The sequence below is a fragment of the Crotalus tigris genome, unplaced genomic scaffold (assembly GCF_016545835.1).
Source record: "Crotalus tigris isolate CLP2741 ecotype Arizona unplaced genomic scaffold, ASM1654583v1 scf7180000023924.132734, whole genome shotgun sequence".
Taxonomy (NCBI): Eukaryota; Metazoa; Chordata; class Lepidosauria; order Squamata; family Viperidae; genus Crotalus; species Crotalus tigris.
The window spans coordinates 125961-132734 of record NW_024100270.1 but is presented as its reverse complement, the minus strand read 5'-3'; positions in this window follow the sequence as shown (position 1 = coordinate 132734).

Below are 6774 nucleotides of genomic sequence, written 5' to 3'. Positions count from 1 at the left end.
TCAGCCGGTGAAGACAGTAGTCTCTTTGCGCAGCTGCAAATGCCGTGATCCGGAACCGGAAGACTTGTTCATTGATATAGAGGCGTTGCTATGGAAACCTGCCTGGCACAAAAAGAAAGCTAGAATAAGATTTAAGAGTATGATTCAAGGCTCTATATAACGGATTTAAAAGGCTTATTAGATATGGATTGATTTATGGTTTAAGATAGTTAAATAAGATGCTAGATTGAATAAAAATTAATTAAAGATTTGAATTTAACAAGAAGATGTTTGTTTGTGTATTAACATGTTTGTTGTGGATATAGTAATTTTGGGAGGGGGTTAAAGGAGTTTGATATAGATATTGAGGGATTGTTAGATCATAAAGTATAATAGAGTAGAAAGGCTTTTTTTTCTTTTCTTTTTTGAATTAATATTCTTTTTTTTTGAGGGTGGTACTGCAGACACTTTATAAATGATTCCTGGTTTCTATGAGGCTGCAAATTCTGAAGACATTTCTTTCTTTCTTTCTTTTTTGTAAAAAGTTTTTATTTTCCATTTTTCATTACACTCTTACAAAATACTTCAGATAAAAAATAAAATAAATTTATACACACAACTTTCGGTATTGCTCACCCTTTTCCCCCCAAACCGTATCCTCCCTCTAACTTCCTCCCTTACTTCCCTCTTCCTCCCTCTTCTTCCTCATCACTCTCCTCTTCTCCTCTTTCTCCTCCACCTTCCTACTTACTTCTCCCCTTCCTCCTACATTCTCATCCCACTCCGGATACGGTCCAGGGAAAATGCCAGAGCAATTCCTTTCTCCAAATTACAACATCAATATTATATACAATAAAACTATTTCTACTTATCTGACCTATTAAACTCCAACCCACCCTCCCTTCACCCCCCTCCCCCCACCCCCTCCACCCCGACTTCCCAGAGCCAAGTACAGGGTTATACAAACATATTAAACATAATCTATTTAACTTTACTAATTATACAATAACCAAAATCATACTAACCCTTAACTCCCTTCAAACTTTAACATCATAATTTTATAAACAAATCCATTACTCATAAAATAAATGAAACTTTGTAGTTCCATATTTCTTCTGAACATATTCTATCCATCTTCTCCATACAATAACATATCTCTCTTGTGAATGATCCTTTAAATAAGCAGAAATTTTAGCCATTTCTGCTAAATTAGAAACCTTAAATACCCATTCTTCTAAGGAAGGCAGAGAGTCCTTCTTCCAATATTGACCAACCAATAATCTAGCTGCTGTTATTAAATTCAACATTAAAATAGTTTCTTTAGCATCAAAATCCACAAAAATACCCAAAAGAAATAATTGGGGAGTAAACTTAATCTTCTTTTTAAAAACCTTTTGAATGTTCCACCAAATCATAACCCAAAAAGCTTTAATATTTTTACAAGTCCACCAAACATGAAAATAAGTTGCATCAAAACTACCACATCTCCAACATTTGGGCTGCAAGTTCGGATACATACAAGACAACTTTTTAGGATCCAAATGCCATCCATAAAACATTTTATAAAAGTTTTCCCTCAAATTTTGGGCCTGTGTAAATTTAACATTTCTAATCCAAATTTTCTCCCATAGATCCAATAAAATCGGTTCCTGGATATTCTGAGCCCATTTAATCATACAATCTTTTACTAACTCTGTTTCCAAATCCAATTTTATTAACTCATTATAAATTCTTTTAATAGGAGCATATTTCTGATCTTTAATCTGAATTACCAAATTTTCATCTCCTAAAGTTATTCCAACTTTCTTATCTAAGGTCCACCTGCCCACTATTTGTAAATACTGAAACCATGATTGTAAAATATTTTCTTGCCTTAACAAATCTAAAGAGTTTAACTGCCAATCAGTACCCAACCAAATAAGTAATTCTTTATACGAAATATTATCAAAAGTCACCCCCTTGGAAAACCCCTGAATTGCTTGTCCAGGAATCCCACAAATAGGTATTTTATAATTTTGTTGTTGTTGTTAATTGCGAAGTCGTGTCCGACCCATCGCGACCCCATGGACAACGTTCCTCCAGGTCTTCCTGTCCTCTACCATTTTCTGGAGTCCATTTAAGTTCACACCTACTGCTTCAGTGACTCCATCCATCCATCTCATTCTCTGTCGTCCCCTTCTTCTATTGCCCTCAATCTTTCCCAGCATTAGGCCCTTCTCAAGTGAGTCCTTCCTTCTCATTAGGTGGCCAAAGTATTTGAGTTTCAACTTCAGGATCTGGCCTTCTAAAGAGCAGTCGGGGTTGATCTCTTCAAGGACTGACTGGTTTGAACGCCTTGCAGTCCAAGGGACTCGCAGGAGTCTTCTCCAGCACCATAGTTCAAAGGCTTCAGTTCTTTGGCGCTCAGCCTTTCTTATGGTCCAACGTTGACAACCATACATTGCAACTGGGAAAACCATGGCCTGGACTATACGCACTTTTGTTGGCAGGCTGATGTATCTGCTTTTTAGTATGCTGTCTAGATTTGCCATAGCTTTCCTCCCGAGGAGCAAGCGTCTTTTAATTTCTTGGCTGCAGTCCCCATCTGAGGTGATCTTGGAGCCCAGAAAAATAAAATCTGTCACTACCTCCATTTCTTCCCCATCTATTGGCCAGGAATTAAGAGGGCCGGATGCCATGATTTTGGTTTTCTTAATGTTAAGTTTCAAGCCAACTTTTGCACTCTCCTTCTTCACCCGCATCAAGAGGCTCTTTAGTTCCTTTTCACTTTCTGCCATTAGCGTGGTATCATCTGCATATCTTAGGTTGTTGATATTTCTCCCGGCAATCTTAATTCCAACTTTTGTTTCATCTAGCCCTGCCTTTCTCATGATGTGCTCTGCATATAAGTTAAATAGGCAGGGCGACAGTATACAGCCTTGCCGGACTCCTTTTCCAATTTTGAACCAATCAGTGGTTCCATGTCCAGTTCTCACTGTTGCTTCTTGACCCGCATATAAGTTTCTCAAGAGACAAATGAGATGGTCTGGTACTCCCATCTCTTTAAGAACTTGCCACAATTTGTTGTGATCCACACAATCAAAGGCTTTAGCATAGTCAATGAAGCAGAAGTGGATGTTTTTCTGGAACTCCCTAGCTTTCTCCATGATCCAGCGTATGTTGGCAATTTGATCTCTAGTTCCTCTGCCTCTTCGAAATCCTGCCTGTACTTCTGGTAGTTCTCGATCTACATACTGCTGGAGTCTAGCTTATAGGATTTGAAGCATAAATTTACTAGTATGTGAAATGAATGCAATGGTGCGATAGTTTGAACATTCTTTGGCATTGTCTTTCTTTGGAATTGGAATGTAAACTGACCTTTTCCAATCCTCTGGCCACTGTTGAGTTTTCCAAATTTGCTGGCAAATTGAGTGCAGCACTTTTACTGCATCGTCTTTTAAAATTTTGAATAGCTCAGCTGGAATACTGTCACCTCCACTAGCTTTGTTGTTGCTCAGATTTTCTAAGGCGCATTTCACTTCACATTCTAGGATGTCTGGTTCAAGGTCAGTGACCATCTCCTTGTGGTTATCTGGGACGTTAAGCTCATTCTTGTATAGTTCTTCTGTGTAGTTTTGCCATCTCTTCTGCCTCTGTTAGGTCCCTAACATTTTGGTCCTTTATCATGCCCATCTTTGCATGAAACATTCCCTTCATATCTCCAATTTTCTTGAAGAGATCTCTGGTCCTCCCTATTCTGTTGTTTTTTTCTATTTCTTTGCACTGTTCATTTAAGAAGGCATTCTTATCTCTTCTAGCTATTCTCTGGAATTCTGCATTCAATTGGGTGTATCTTTCTCTTTCTCCCTTGCCTTTCGCTTCTCTTCTTTCCTCAGCTATTTGCAACGCTTCCTCAGACAGCCATTTTGCTTTCTTGCTTTTCTTTTTCTTTGGGATGGTTTTAGTTGCTACCTCTTGTACAATGTTGCGAAATTCCATCCATCGTTCTTCAGGCACGCTGTCTATCAGATCTAATTCCTTAAATCTATTTGTCACCTCTACTGTATATTCATCAGGAATATGATTTAGTTCATACCTGAGTGGCCCAGTGCTTTTCCCTACTTTTTCAATTTAAGCCTAAATTTTGCAACGAGAAGCTCATGATCTGAGCCACAGTCAGCTCCTGGTCTTGTTTTTACTGACTGTATAGAGCTTCTCCATCTTTGGCTGCAGAGCACATAGTCAATCTGATTTCTGTGTTGACCGTCTGGTGATGTCCATGTGTAGAGCAGTCTCTTGGGTTGTTGGAAAAGAGTGTTTGTTATGACCATCGTATTCTCTTGACAAAATTCTATCATCCTGTGCCCTGCTTCATTTTGTACTCCAAGGCCAAACTTGCCTGTTATTCCGGTTATCTTTTGGCTTCCTACCTTAGCATTCCAATCCCCCATGATGATAAGGACATCATTTTTTGGTGTTAATTCTATAAGGTGCTATAGGGCTTCATAGAACCGGTCAATTTCATCCTCTTCAGCACAAGTGGTTGAGGCATAGATTTGGATTATTGTGATATTGAATAGTTTGCCTTGGATTCGAACTGAGATCATTTTGTCATTTTTGGGGATTGTATCCCAGTATTGCTTTTCCTATTCTTTTATTGATTATGAAGCCTACTCCATTTCTTCTGAGGGATTCTTGCCCACAGTAGTATACTTGATGGTCATCTGAGTTAAATTCACCCATTCCTGTCCATTTTAGTTCACTGATTCCTAAGATGTCGATGTTCAGTCTTGGATCTTACATTCCAGGTTCCTATGGAGAACTTTCCTTTCACCACCAGATATATCCACAGCTGAGCGTCCTTTCGGCTTTGGCCCAGTCACTTCATTCTTTCTGGCGCTACTAGTACTAGCCCTCTGCTCTTCCCCGGTAGCATATTGGACACCTTCCAACCTGAGGGGTTCATCTTCCAGCGTCATATCTTTTTGCCTTTTAGTACTGTCCATGGGGTTTTCATGGCAAAGATACTGGAGTGGTTTGCCATTTCCTTCTCCAGTGGATCACATTTTGTCAGAACTCTCTGCTATGACCTATCCGTCTTGGGTGGCCCTGCACGGCATAGCTTATAGCTTCATTCAGTTACACAAGCCCCTTCGCCACGACAAGGCAGTAATCCATAAAGGGGATTTTATAATTTAACTTATAATAATACTTCTTCCGGATTCGAAGTAAGGCATTTCTTAAAATATGCAACTTAAAAACCAAATCTACTTTCTTATCGAAAATTAAATATGCATGCCAGCCATATAATAAATCCCAACCTTCAAGAGGAAGAATATGTTTATTTGTTAAATTAAGCCAATCACTTACCAAAGTTAAAGTGGCTGCATCATAATATAATTTCAAATTAGTTGCTTTAAGTCCACCTCTTTCTCGAGTGTCTTGTAAAATCTTGAACTTTACCCTTGGTTTCTTCCCACCCGAAATAAATTTATTGATACCCTTCTGCCACTCATCCAAATTAGCATCTTTTTTTAAAATAGGTATCATCTGAAACAGAAAAAGAAACTTTGGTAGAACATTCATTTTTACTACTGAAATTCTCCCCAACAACAATAATTGTAATTTTTTCCAATCATTTAAATCTTTTTGTACTTTTATCCATAAGTATTCATAATTATTCTTATACAACTTCCCATTAGATGTTGTGATATATACTCCTAAATACTTAACCTTGTTAACTACTTCAAAACCTGTTGCTTTAACTATAATATCCTTTCCCTTCATAGACATATTTTTCAATAATATTTTAGTTTTATTCTTATTCACCTTAAAACCAGAGACCTGTCCATATTGCGTTAAAATTTCAACCAAGTCTCTGACCGAATCTGTTGGATGGGATAATATCACAACCAAATCATCAGCAAAAGCTCTCAGCCTATAATCATTCTTACTTATTTTTATTCCTTTTAATTTAGATGAATCTCGAATTTTAATAAGTAAAATCTCCATTGTTAATACAAATAACAAAGGGGATAAGGGACAATCCTGTCTTATACCCTTTTCTATTTTAAAAAACATCCGTTAGTCCCCCATTAATTATAATTTGTGCAGATTGTTGCTGATATATGGCCTTGAGAGCACACAAAAATTTATCTCCAAAGTTCACTTCCTCTACGACTTTCAATAAAAATTTCCAATCTAATTGATCAAAAGCTTTTTCAGCATCTATAAATATAAAAGCAGCAGGAATTTGGTTGTTCTTATCCAAATACTCTATTAAATTAACAATTTGTCTTACATTATATTTCATATATCTTCCCATTATAAATCCAGATTGGTCAGTATGAATCAATTGTTTCAAGACCCGCATTAATCTATTTGCCAATATCTTTGCAAAAATCTTATAATCTGTATTTAAAAGAGATATAGGCCTATAATTTCTAGGTTGGGACAGATCCTGGTCTTCCTTTGGAATCAATGATATAAAAGCCCTTCTCCAAGATGGAGGTAGCTCTGCTCCCAACAAATATCATTAAAAAGTTCCTTTAATGGTTCTATCATTTCTTCAGATAGCATCTTATAATAAATTGCTGTTAATCCATCAGTACCTGGAGTCTTACCAACCTTCAATTGTTTAATTGCAAAAATAATCTCTTCAGAAGTAATTAAACCATTAATCCCATCACGTTGATCAAACGTAAATCTAGAAAAGTGTGCTTCCTGTAAATATTTTTCTATATCTAAAATTTGTATACTTTCACTAGCATATAACTTTGAATAAAAATCTAAAAAAGTCTTTTTAATCAAATTTTA